This window comes from Cynocephalus volans, chromosome 1 (genome assembly GCF_027409185.1).
Source record: "Cynocephalus volans isolate mCynVol1 chromosome 1, mCynVol1.pri, whole genome shotgun sequence".
In the NCBI taxonomy this organism is placed as follows: domain Eukaryota; kingdom Metazoa; phylum Chordata; class Mammalia; order Dermoptera; family Cynocephalidae; genus Cynocephalus; species Cynocephalus volans.
The window spans coordinates 123,697,837-123,711,584 of NC_084460.1; the positions used below are offsets into that span (position 1 = coordinate 123,697,837).

Sequence of the window (13,748 nt, forward strand, 5' to 3'; positions counted from 1 at the left end):
TTGGCTACAGAGTTTAAGTCTACTGTATGGCAGGCTGGGAAATTTGATTTATCCCCAAGTGCCTTAAAATAAACCTGAGCTTCCTCAATTTTGAACAAGTCTCTCAAGGACTTCTGAGCTGGGGCTGTGTCCAAATTTAGTAAACCTCCCAGGTCTCAGCCACTGACTACTGAAGCTGAGTCATCTCTAACCAGCTTCGATTAGAAATGGGTGATGAAGTATCTAATCTGAAAATATGCTACTTTAAGACAAGGCCAAACCATCAAAATAGACCTGATAGTTATGGAAAGAGGGGCAAACAACCCAGCTCTTTTGTATAAGCCATTCCACTACATTTGGTGCCCTTATCTTCCCACCTATGTTTCCCAGCTTCCAAAACTTTACTCCAAAGTAATTTTTAAGAGGCATTTCTTTTAAGAACATAAAACTCTGATCAGTCCTTCAGTCTGTGACACCTTGAGCTTATGTACAATGTATGTTATTACTTTGAACTTACCTGTGTATTGTTTAGTAATTACTAATATTTTAAGGCATATTGTTTCTGTAAGTAGCATATCTGTGATTGGATCTTAAACATTTTAAGGGCAAAGAAAAGATTTTCTACCTTATTACATCCAATAGAGTGCTAGTTATGTGCCTGGTGCCCAGTATTTATTCTAACAATAGCTGAACAATGAACTCCTTACTCCCAGTTCAGGAATAATTCACCATGGAGCTCGTTGTGCCATCGCTTCTTGTGGCTACAGTCCTATGGCTGCTGCCCAGTGTCTGCCAGGACCATCCAACTCCTAGAATGCTGAGTTTGCTGGATAATAGCAACTCTCTCTGGAGAATTCCACTGCAAATGATAAGGAGAAGAGGAAGAGAAGATCAAAGAGGACACTCACTCAAATGGTCAGAGAGGTAAGGTCAGCCGAGAGGCAGTGAGCAGAACATAAGGCCATACAGTGTAGTGTTTACATGTCAGAATGTCTGAATATAAATCCTTGGCTCTACCATGTATGACCAGTATGAACTTGGGCAAGATTCTCAACTTCATTAAAGTCAGTTTCTTTATTTGTAATATACTACAAAGAGGTGGACTGTCAATGAGGATAAAGGGCATAATCCACATATTAGTGGTTGACACAGTGCCTCGCACCATGAGGTTAACATTTCATAAGTGTCTATAAAGCTCATGTTTCTGGGAAAGCAGCCAAATGGTTGTATTAGTACGTTTTGTGTTGCTATAACAGAAATACCTGAGACTGGGTAATTTATAAAGAAGAGAGGTTTATTTGGCTTATGATTCTGGGACAGCTGCATCTGGCATGGGCCTCACGCTGCTTCCACTCATGGCAGAAAGCGGCAGGCAGCTGGCAGGTACAAGCAGATCATATGGCGACAGGAAGCAAGAGAGAGAGAAAGGAGGTGTCAGGGTCTTTTTAAGCAATGAGCTCTTGTGGGAACTGATAGAGCAAGAACTCACTCATTAATCCTCCCTCCCCCAGGGAGAGCATTAATCCATTCATGAGGGATCCACCCCATGATTCAATCAGTTTCCAACACTGCCACATTGGAGATCAAATTTTCACATGAGTTTTGGAGGGGACAACACATTCAAACTCCATCAATGGTGATGTCTGATATGAGTTTGGACATTTGAGTTGACTCAGAGGAAGTATTATGGGGTGGGGGTGGTGCCTGATCCACCTTTCAATTGCTGCCCTTGGTGCAGGAATACAAAACATGCTGCTTTGGCTGGAGGCAGCCAACATGAGTGAGGTGCAGCTTATGAGGAAATCTCTTTGTGGCCTTCACTGAATAGAGCTGCATTGTCTCTGGTAAGGCAGGTGAATTCTCTGTTCCAAGATGGTCACAATGACCCCATGGACAACTATCTGACCATCACAAGAACCAAACTACTGAATTCTACTGCAGGAAACTGAAAAAAATAGAGATCAGTTTGAGGACACAGAGAAGGTTAGCGAGATTAAGAAATTTCATAAGGGGCAACAACAAGGTGGTCTTAGGGTGTTTATGACAATTCAGGTTCCATTCTCAAGAGATTGTGGTTGATTATCTCACCACAGTTCTAGTCCTCCCACCTTGTATTTCCTTGCCTTTAGCCCTGGGTTCTGGGGCCCTTCTAGCTAAGGTCCATGATCCCTTCCCTTTCTCCCTTAATTACCTTGTAATTATGCTCTATCATGGTTCAAATTTCACCCCCCAAATTCTTCTAGCTGCTACTAGCTTCCCTTTTCTGTCCCTTGTGATGTCTTTGATGTCTTTTATAGATTCTGGACCCTAGTTGTGACCACCAACCCAGCCCTGGCCTTGTCCCTGGTGCTCTGGCACTTTAGAGAGATGTCAGATTCAGCCCTATTGACACGGCTCAGCAACCATGGAAGCCATTCAGGAAGGAAAAATGCATCTGAAAATTCCTACATCCATGCCCCAGCACATACAGAAGCTCAGGTCAGAGGAGAGCCAGGTACTTGCTCCTCGAGTCAGCACCTCCCTGTTCCCTTCCTGAATGTGCATTTCTTGTGTATTGCTTATAGCAGTCATTTATGACCCCTCCTCTTGCTTCCTGTCCAGCACCAGCCCCCACTCTAGTGGATAGTCTATAGCACAAGCATGGGCGTAGGGCTTACATGATAATATCTCTGCCAGCTTTTCAGTTGCTCTACCAATGAGGGCCAGGGAATTTGGAAGAATTATCTTTTTTCAGGCTTTGACTATGGGGTGTTTTGTACACTCTGGCTCCTTCTAAGAGTTTTGATAATACAGAGAAATACAGTAGATATGAATGCAGAGCTCTTTGGGCAAGTAAACAAATATTTTTATACAAAATCCAAATCTCTTAATGTAGGCTCTTCTTCACCCCTCGAGAATCTCGATCAATGAGGGTTTTTATTTAATGACTGTGTTTAAATGTAATTTACAGAGACCAGCTATATGAAAGATCTGCACATCATTAGGGAGCAGTTTTAGCTGTTGATGAAGTTGGCTGGGTGTCTCAGTCCTGAACAGCTGCAGTTGATATTCAGCAACGTTTTGTTGCTCATTAACCTCAATCAGAAGTCCTGGAGAGCCTGCAGAAAATGTTCCAAGCCCTGGCTCATGTGGGGCTCTTGAAGGGCTGCCTTGGCTCTGTGGCTATAACTGGGCTATTAGTTTCAGAGGCCCTGCCATAGTCACTATTTGCTTGCCCACCCTGACTTTGACCTCCTTTCTCTTTTCAGGCCCCATGAGGCTTCCCTGAAAATAGTCTGTCATCTAGTACTTTTACTTTTGTAAACAAGTAAATATGGAGAAAGAAAAGTAGTAATCACAAAGGTAATCTTAATTAAACTACAAAAAGACCTTTCTTAAAGGGCTTGTTCAACTGGATATGCTAGTTTTCTAAAATTAGCTAGAAACATTCCTTCTGTTTTCATGCTCTGTAAAGATTATATAGCATATAATCTGTTCCTTGAAAGGCTGTCTTAGTCTGTGATGCTATAACAGAATAGCACTGACTGGTTGGGTTATAAACAACAGGAATTTCTTTTTCATTGTTTAGGGGCTGGGAAGTCCAACATCAAGGCATTGGCAGATTTGGTATCTGGTGAGGGCCCACTTCCTGGTTCATAGATGCAGTCTTCTCACTGGGTCCTCATGTGGCAAAAGGGACAAGGGAGCTCTCTGGGGTCTCTCTTATAAGGGCACTAATCCTGTTCACTCAATCCACCCTCATGATCTAATCATCTTTCAAAGGTCACACCTCCTAATATCATCACCTTGGAGGTTAGAATTTCAGCATACAAAGTTTGGGGGAACACAAACATTTAGTCTATAGCAAAGCCCAAAAAGAAATTGCCTGTAAAATGGTCTAGGTACATACTTTTCTTCAGAGAATTAATGACTTTTAAATGTTTTCTCTGTAGTTAATGGCCTGTCACATTTTTCTACTTTTTCTTGAGTCAAATTTGAAAATATATGTACACACACACTACTTTGATTTTTAGTACAATTTTAGACTTACAGAAATATTGAGCAGATATACAGAGAATTTCATGTACTCATCTCATCCCCACCTTCCCACCTCTCAGCACAGTTTCCCCTATTATTAACATCTTGTGTTAGTATGGTGCCTTTGTTACAATTAATGAACCAATATTGAAATGTTATTATTAACCAAAGTCCACAGTTTAAAGTTCATTCTTTGTGTTATAGTCCTACAGATTGCAACAAATGAATGCCATATGTCCACCATTACAGTATCATACTGAATAGTTTCACTGCCTTAGAAAATTCCGTGTTGCATTTATTAATCTTTCCTTGCCCCTGTCCAACCCCATCCACAATAACCAATCTTTGTACTGTTTCTATAGTTTTGCCTCTTTAAGAGTGCCATATTGTTGGATTATATAGTATATTGTCTTTTCAAATTGGGTCCTTCACTTGGTAACATGCATTTAAGGTTCCTTCATGTCTTTTCATGGTTTAATAGCTCAATTCTTTTTATCACTAAATAATATTCCATTGTATGGATGTAGTTTATCCATTCATCTGCTGAAGAACATCTTGGTTACCTCCAAGTTTTGGCAATTATGAATAAAGCTGCTATAAACATTCATGTGCAACTTTTTGTGTGGACATAAGTTTTCACTGATTTCACTAAATACCTGGGAGTATGATTGCTGAATTGTATGGTAGTCTACGTTTAGCTTTGTGAGAAACTGCCAAACAAACTGTCTTCCAAAATGGTGGTAACATTTTGCATTCCCTCCAGCAATGAATGTGAGTTCCTGTTGTTCCACATCCTTGCCAGTTTATTGGATTTTTGCTATTCTGATAAGTGTGTGGTCGTATCTTATTGTTGTTTGAATTTGCAATTTCCTGGTAACATATGACACTGCGGGAAATAGGAGAGGAAGCTGAAGGCACACCAAGAATTCGAGAGTGTGCTGAGGATGGAGTGAAGTTGGAAACTGAATATGTAGTGGTCATGAAGCTATGTCACCGATGACACCGACACTGTCCTGATGTCTCCTGCAGCATTCTGCACTCCAACGGTAGGAGTGGAGAAAACCAGTGGTTGGACTGATCCAGATTTAGGGCTTTGCTGGGCAGATACAATCAGGGATATAAGAACATAATGTATTGATAAAGTCCTGTAGCTTCAGTATCAGCTACTTAAAATGCTTGCTGTGCTCCTCACCAAGTGACCTGCAAATCACTTAACCTTCTAAAGTCTTATTGTATCACATGTAAAATGGGGATAATCATATGTATTTTATTGATTCAACAGATGTGTGCCCTACTCTCCGTTCTAGGACCTGAAGATATAGCTGAGATCAAAAGAGACGAAAATTCCTGCCTTTTTGGAACTAATAATCTAGTGAGGAGAGAGAAAATAAACGAGATAAATAAATAAAATATATAATATGTTAGATGACAAAATGATTAGGGAAAGAAATAAGCAAAGATGTATAATGTGTGTGGAAGACTGTAATTTTAGATGGGTAACCAGGAAAGGCCTTACTGAGCTGATGTTTGATCCTCAAAGGGTTATGTAACCATTAGGATTAGAATGCATATAGCGGGATAGCTGAGTGCCTCATACACAGTAAGATTATAAATTCAAACGAATATTATTCTTTTTGTCAAGAGAATGCCTTAAATGACAGATCATTGGGAGCTGGCTACTTTTATTTCTTTAGGATCTCAAGGACAGCATGCGTGATTTCCGTTTCTTGCTGGAGCTCCTAACTTCCATTCCAGGGCCTAAGCCCTCGTATCTCACCCTTTGCTTAAAACCTAGCTCAAGAGCCACTTCCTAAGAGGCACTTTCCCAGTATTCACTATTCTCTATCCCTGACACTCACGTCCTTAGAGACATCGCTGATCCTCTTTCATACTAACGCCGGGTTCTAGTCCGAGATCCATCACTAAGATGCTGCTTGCCTTGGGCAAGTCACTTCTCTGGTTCTCGTTTTTTATCAGTAAAATAAGAAGGTCATACTAGACGACTAGCTTTCCGGCTCCAGTATTCTATGACTCCACGAGCAAAACCCATATCCCTACTCTTTTCTCACAGCTCACTCAACAATCCAAATGGCAGCTGGTGACAGCAGTCTGAAGCTTAGAAGCCCAAGCCTCGATCTGAGTCAGTCAGACAACACGGCAGAGGAACTGGAGGAATCGAGAACGTACACATCACACGGGAAACACCTGTCCTTTTCCAGAACGCCCGCCCTCCCGGCATTTCCGGTCCTCCTCCAGATCTTCTTCCGGGACACTTGCTCTCGTCTGATCCTGCCCCTCACCCACTCTTTAGAATCTGTTCGCTGTTTCTTTGAGGAAGCGAAGCGTTTTCTGACCTGATTGGTTTCCGTCATTGTTGATGGTTACAAACAAGGCGTGCCTGGTCTCCATGGTAACGCTCTGCCGATAGCCCTGATTGGTCGATGTCCTAATCCCCTCTTCCGTCCCAGCTACGAGTGGTTGAGTCCCTGGCGGGGCGCGGCGGCGGTGGTAGGTGTCGCGTACGGGTTTCCCGAGCTGACGTGGCTTAAATTGGGAGGGGGGCAGTTGGAGCCTCCGGCTGCAGCCGCTTCCAGGTGAGTGGGGCACTCTCCCCAACTCCTCTCCTCCGCCAGTCCTATAACGGTCACCCTCGTCACAGGGGCCGCGGGGGCCTCCAAATCATTCACTCTCGAGTCCCCTCCCCGCCTCACCTCTCCCGGATTCAGTCCAGGATCCGGCCCTTCACCTTTCTCCCTTCATCTACCAGGCCTAGTTCTAGTAGCTCTCTTGCCTTTTGGCTCGCCGGAGGGTTTCGGGGTCGCTCTGCGCGGCCTCAGAGCACATACACGCGGTCTGCCCCAATCCTAGGACCTTCTTCTCTGGGAGCGACGGGAAAAGGCGCCCGGGCCCGTCCTGTCCACACGGCCTTGTTGCCTGAGCGGCCTGCTTAAGCCGGCCTCGGTACGCAGCAGCTGACGTCGGAGAGAACCTGCCGGGCCTTTGCGCTCAGGTCCCAAACAAACTTGGTGTCCCGAAAGGGAGGCGGGACCCAAACAAACCAAAGGTCTTGAGAGCAGAGGTCACAGAAACATTGGAGATATTAATGCAAACGGAGGCCTGTCGGACGAGCCTGCTAATGCTAATGGTTTGCTGGAAAGATGAGAAGAGAGGGATGATCCCTGCAATCCCATCAACCCTAAAATCCCAGGAATCAGAAGTGGGCAGGCTGTTAGAGGAAAGGGAACCTTGAAGAAAGTTCTGAAGGGAAAAGAACTTGATTTGGTGGTTTGGAGTATGTTTATTCTGCATAACAGGAGTGTGAAGGGGAGGATGAGTCCCTGGATGAATGAGGAATATATTTGTCTGACATAAGAGTTCCAGTCAGTTTATGAGGAGAGGACAATTTAAGAGTGGCACAGAGGTATTTAAAATCACGGATAAGTACTTTCACTTTGGAAATAGTTGGAAGCTCTCTGAACACTTAAAGGACCTGTTTACAGTTCCCTGCTAACATGGCAGTGGAGAACGCCTTTCAGAAAGGCTAGAGGCCTTTCCAGAAACCTGAATTAATAGAATTCGGACGGTCAGAATGATTATGAAGGGTCAAATCCAGGAAATAATCTTTTGGAAAAATGGCAGCATTTGGTCATGGAGTATATATAAGAAAAAGTTGAGGAATTGCAACTTTGAGTTGCAGACATTGCTCATGGTCTGCTTCACAGCTTTTTCTTCTCATCCACTGACCATGGAATAAGCCCTTTTTTGAGGGGAGTGGGGGGAGGCTGACCCGTATGGGGAACCAAACCTTGGTATTACAAGGCTGCACTTTAACGAACTGTGCTAACAGGCTAGCCCGGAATAAAAATTTAATGCTTTCCTCTTCACTGCAGTAAATTTGTTTGACTACATCAGCAGTTTCCAAACATTTTTTTTCCCCACACATTTTTTTATTTTACTTTATTTTTTTAAAACTTTTATTTTGTCGATATACACTATGGTTGATTATTGTTGCCCCTTACCAAAATCTCCTTCCCTCCTCCCTCCCCCCCCAACAATGTCCTTTCTGTTTGCTTGTCGTATCAACTTCAAGTAATTGTGGTTGTTATATCTTCTTCCCCCCCTCCCCCGGTTTTTTTTTTTGTGTGTGTGTGTGAATTTATATATTAATTTTTAGCTCCCACCAATAAGTGAGAACATGTGGTATTTCTCTTTCTGTGCCTGACTTGTTTCACTTAATATAATTCTCTCAAGGTCCATCCATGTTGTTGCAAATGGCAGTATTTCATTCGTTTTTATAGCTGAGTAGTATTCCATTGTGTTGATGTACCACATTTTCCGTATCCACTCATCTGATGATGGACATTTGGGCTGGTTCCAACTCTTGGCTATTGTAAAGAGTGCTGCGATGAACATTGGGGAACAGGTATACCTTCGACTTGATGATTTCCATTCCTCTGGGTATATTCCCAGCAGTGGGATAGCTGGGTCATATGGTAGATCTGTCTGCAATTGTTTGAGGAACCTCCATACCATTTTCCATAGAGGCTGCACCATTTTGCAGTCCCACCAGCAATGTATGAGAGTTCCTTTTTCTCTGCAACCTTCCCAGCATTTATCGTTCAGAGTCTTTTGGATTTTAGCCATCCTAACTGGGGTTAGACAGTATCTCAGTGTGGTTTTGATTTGCATTTCCCGGATGCTGAGTGATGTTGAGCATTTTTTCATATGTCTGTTGGCCATTTGTATATCTTCCTTAGAGAAATGCCTACTTAGCTCTTTTGCCCATTTTTTAATTGGTTTACTTGTTTTTTTCTTGTAAAGTTGTTTGAGTTCCTTATATATTCTGGATATTAATCCTTTGTCAGATGTATATTTTGCAAGTATTTTCTCCCTCTCTGTTGGTTGTCTTTTAACTCTGTTAATTGTTTCTTTTGCTGTGCAGAAGCTTTTTAGTTTGATATAATCCCATTTGTTTATTTTTCCTTTGGTTGCCCGTGCTTTTGGGGTCGTATTCATGAAGTCTGTGCCCAGTCCTATTTCCTGAAGTGTTTCTTTTATGTTTTCTTTAAGAAGTTTTATTGTTTCAGGGTGTATATTTAAATCCTTAATCCATTTTGAGTTGATTTTAGTATATGGTGAGAGGTATGGGTCTAGTTTCATTCTCCTGCATATGGATATCCAGTTATCCCAGCACCATTTGCTGAAGAGGCAGTGAATAGGCTTGGTGCCTTTGTCAAAGATCAGATGGCAGTAAGTGTGTCCCCACACATTTTTAATTACACACCCTATCAGTAAAACATTTTGAGCATGCATCCCCCCAAATATTGTATATTTAATTGTGGATAATTTATAAATACCACTGTATATTATGTATATTATAAAATATACAAAAACAAAACTGTAAAAGGATCAAAAAAAATTTTTTTTGGGGGGTGGCTGGCCAGTACTGGGATCCAAACCCTACGTGTATCCCAACCCTGAGGCTGGTGTTATTAGCACCACACTCTCCCAAGTGAGCCACTGGCCAGCCCTCAAAGAATGAAATTTTTAAAAAATTTCTTCCCACACCATGGAACACTCCAACCCTATTTGAAGATCACTGAAAGATACTTCCTTGTTTTTTGAGAAAGTTGTTTCCATCTCTGAAGATCTCCAGATTGGGGTGACCTCCATTCTTTTGGGATGCAGCCCTTCTTAAAAATAATAAACTTTTAGATCTTTTATTTATTTTTTTCCCCTTCTGCTTGACTTTTAAAGGCCCCCTCTCATTTTCCCTCTTTGGATTAATGGGTTAATTAAAGGGATGTTTATAAAATAAATCATTAAGTTCTCTAGGTTAACAACTGTTAGAAATACATTATTTGGACACATCTCATCAGAGACCATTACATACTAGTCTTTTGTTAGGAACCACTATGTAAAAGGAGGTTAGACTTTATAATACTCTATTTTTAATTAAGGTATTTTAACATAAGCTGCATGTGCTTTTCATAAAAGGAAATTCAATACAGAAGGATAAAATGTAAAAAGAAAAATGTCTTTCTCCACTATCTACTGACCCTCTTCTCCATTCCCCACTTCCCAGAAGCAGGCACTGTAAATAATTTCTTGGTCATTCTTAAGAAATGTTCTGATTGTAGTGAAGCACATATGTGATATATACCTCCCTCTTTCTCTCCCACAAGTGGAATCATAATACACATGTTATTCTATACCTTTCTTTTGCCACTTAATAGTTAATATATATTAGGTATTTTCAATATCCATGAGTATAAAAGTACCTTATTCTTTTACATGGCTACACAGCATTCCCTGTAGAAATATGAAAAATGTATTTAGCCTGTCCCCTCTTGATTGACATTTAGATTGTTTTCAGTTGGTAGCCATCAAGACACTGCTATAATGCACATCCGTGTATATACTTGTATATCCTTTTGCCCTTGTGTGAGCCTGTCTGTGGTATTAACATGGAATTATTTGGGGCTATACTACTATGAATTATTTCATTTCAGCCTTTGTACTGCACAACAAAAGTACCTATAGAACTATTAACATAGTATCTTCTTGCCCTCATTCCTGTTTTCATACTGGGTGAAGAATGTTGGGTGATGAGGTTACTCAGAAAATAGATTCTTTTGTGTATCTCTACCAGCCGAGAAGCTTTGTCCAGCTATGTGACTGAGCAAATGATTTAACCTCCTTATGCCTTAGTCTACTCAATTTAAAATTGGGGATATTGGTAGTACTTTCCCCTTGGGGTTGGCTTAAGAATAAAATGAGTTAAATAATGAGGATAAATAAGTTATATGTAAAGCAATCGGTCTTGCTGTGTATATGTTAGAGCTACTGTTTACTTCTAACTTTGTTTAATGAAAATAATTTTTTTGTATCATGAAAAAGTTTTTCATTTTCTAACTGTAAAATTATATCATAATATTGAATATGCTTCTTTCAGTTATACAGCATTATCGTCCCATTAGATCCTCAACTAAATTGAGAATCACTTTGAGAATTAAGAAATTAAGGAAAACTACTGAGGCTCAACTAAATATGCATGAAATAAGTTTGAGGAGTGAACTTAGTGGAAATCCAACCATCTTCTGTGTTGTGTCTGTGGAAAAATGTGATTTAAATTCCAAAGCAAATGACACATATGCATGTGCATATAGGCATGCATTCACTGTCTTGTTATTTTGCTTATTTTCCTGTGCATATTATACTAAGTTCTCTGTGGTTAGGGACATGCCTTATGTTTCTTTTTATATTTTTATAGTTCCTAACATAATGCCATACACCAGGAAGGTATGTTTTTTTAAAAATTTTACTCCTCAGTATACGTTGTAGTTGATTTTCATGCCTCTTTACCCGTTCCGCTTCACCCTCCTCCCCTGCACATCGTATCTGTTCATTTGGCTTAAATAGTTCAAGGAATTTTTGTGGTTATTCTGTCTTCTTCTCTGCTCCCCTCCCCACCCTTTATTTGTTTGTGTGTTTATTTATTTATTTATTTTTAGCTCCCACAAATAAGTGAGAACATGTGGTATTTCTCTTTCTGTGCCTGACTTGTTTCACTTAATATAATTTTCTCTAAGTCCATCTGTGTTGTTGCGAATTAGTATTTCATTCTTTTTTATAGCAGAGTAGTATTCCATTGTGTAGATATACCACAGTTTCCTTTTCCACTCATCAGATGATGGACATTTGGGCTGGTTCCAACTCTTGGCTATTGTAAATAGAGCTGCAATAAACATTGGAGTACAGGTATTCCTTTGGCATGATGATTTCCATTCCTCTGGGTATATTCCCAACTGTGGAATAGCTGGGTCACATGGTAGATCTATCTGTAATTGTTTGAGGAACCTCCATACCATTTTCCATAAAGGCTGCACCATTTTGCAGCTCCACCAACAGTGTATGAGAGTTCCTTTTTCTCTGCAACCTCTTCAGCACTTATCAGTCTTAGTTTTTTGGAAGTTAGCCATCCTAACTGGAGTGAGATAGTATCTCAAAGTGGTCTTGATTTGCATTTTCCGGATGCATTTTTTCATGTATCTGTTGGCCTTTCATATGTCTTCTTTGAGAAATGCCTATTCAGCTCCTTTGCCCATTTTTTAATTGTATTATTTGTTTTTTGCTGTAAAGTTGTTTGAGTTCCTTGTATATCTGGATATTAATCCTTTGTCAGATGTATATTTTGTAAATATTTTCTCCAACTCTGTTGGTTGTCTTTTTACTCTTGATTTTTTCTTTTGCTGTGCAGAAGCTTTTTAATTTGATATAATCCCATTTGTTTATTTTTCCTTTAGTTGCCTGTGCTTTTTGGGTCCTAATCATGAAGTCCGTATGCACTCCTACTTCCTGGAATGTTTCCCCTATGTTTTCTTTAAGGAGTTTTATTGTTTCAGGGTGTATATTTAATTCTTTAATCCATTTTGAGTTGATTTTGTATATGGTGAAAGGTACGAGTCTAGTTTCATTCTCCTACATATGAGTATCCAGTTTTCCCAGCACCACTTGTTGAAAAGGCAGTCTCTTCCCCGGTATATAGATTTGCTGCCTTTGTCAAAGATCAGATGGCTATAGGCATATGGATTGATTTCTGGGTTCTCTATTCTACTTCATTGATCCATGTGTCTATTTTTATGCCAGTACCATGCTGTTTTGGTTATTATAGCTTTGTGATATAGTTTAAAGTCAGGTAGTGTTATGCCTCCAGCTTTTTTTTTTTTGCTCGGGATTGCTTTGGCTATGCGTGGTCCTTTGTTGTTCCATATAAATGTCTGGATAGCTTTTTCTGTCTCAGAAAAAAAATGTCATTGGAATTTTGGTGGGGATTGCATTGAATCTGTATATCACTTTGGGTAATATGGACATTTTCACCATGTTAATTCTTCCAATCCAATAGCATGGGATATCTTTCCATCTTCTTGTGTCCTCTTTAATTTCTCTCAACAGTGAGGGCTGGCCCATGGCTCACTTGGGAGAGTGTGGTGCTGATAGCACTGAGGCCACGAGTTCAGATCCCTATATAGGGATGGCTGGTTGGCTCACTTGGGAGAGTGTGGTGCTGACAACACCATTAAAAAAATAAAAATAAAAATAAAAAATTTCTCTCAACAGTGGTTTGTAGTTCTCTGCGTAGAGATTTTTCACATCCTTAGTCAGCTTTATTCCGAAGTATTTTATTTTTTTAGTGGCTATTGTAAATGGGCTAGCTTTCTTGATTTCTTTTTCTGTCTGTTCACTGTTGGAGTATAGAAATGGTACTGATTTTTGTGTGTTGATTTTGTATCCTGCAACTTTGCTGAAATCATTTATCAGCTCTAGGAGTTTTTTTTTTTATAGAGGCTTTAGACTGCTCAACATATAGGATCATATCATCCGCAAAAAAGGACAGCTTGACTTTATCCTTTCCAATCTGTATGCCCTTTATTTCCTTCTCTTCTCTGATTGCTCTGGCTAGTACTTCCAACACTATGTTGAATAGGAGTGGTGAGAGTGGGCATCCTTCCTAGTTCCTGTTTTTAAGGAAAAAGCTTTTAGCTTTTCCCAGTTCAGGATGATATTGGCAGTGGGCTTATTGTATATGGCTTTAATTATGTTGAGATACTTTTCATTTATACCTAACTTGTAGGGAGTCTTTATCATGAAAGACTGTTGAATTTTGTCAAATGCTTTTTTAGCATCTATAGAGATGATCATATAGTTTTTGTCTTTGCTTTTATTGATGTGGTATATCACATTTATTGATT

General features: G+C 40.3%; 1 protein-coding gene across 8 annotated transcripts in view; it reads left to right on the plus strand.

The window, feature by feature from the left end:
• The first annotated feature begins 6,272 nt into the window (after window positions 1-6,272).
• The window catches only part of GOLGB1 (golgin B1), an 85,179-nt gene continuing 77,703 nt past the window's right edge, over window positions 6,273-13,748 (plus strand). For 6 of the 8 annotated variants that reach the window (XM_063077327.1, XM_063077349.1, XM_063077357.1 and 3 more), the window contains exon 1: window positions 6,273-6,590. The gene's annotated coding sequence lies outside the window, so the exon portion shown is untranslated. Of the gene's footprint in view, window positions 6,591-6,899; window positions 6,958-13,748 lie in introns of those variants that run through there. The other 2 variants (XM_063077336.1, XM_063077340.1) reach the window with 2 other exon arrangements.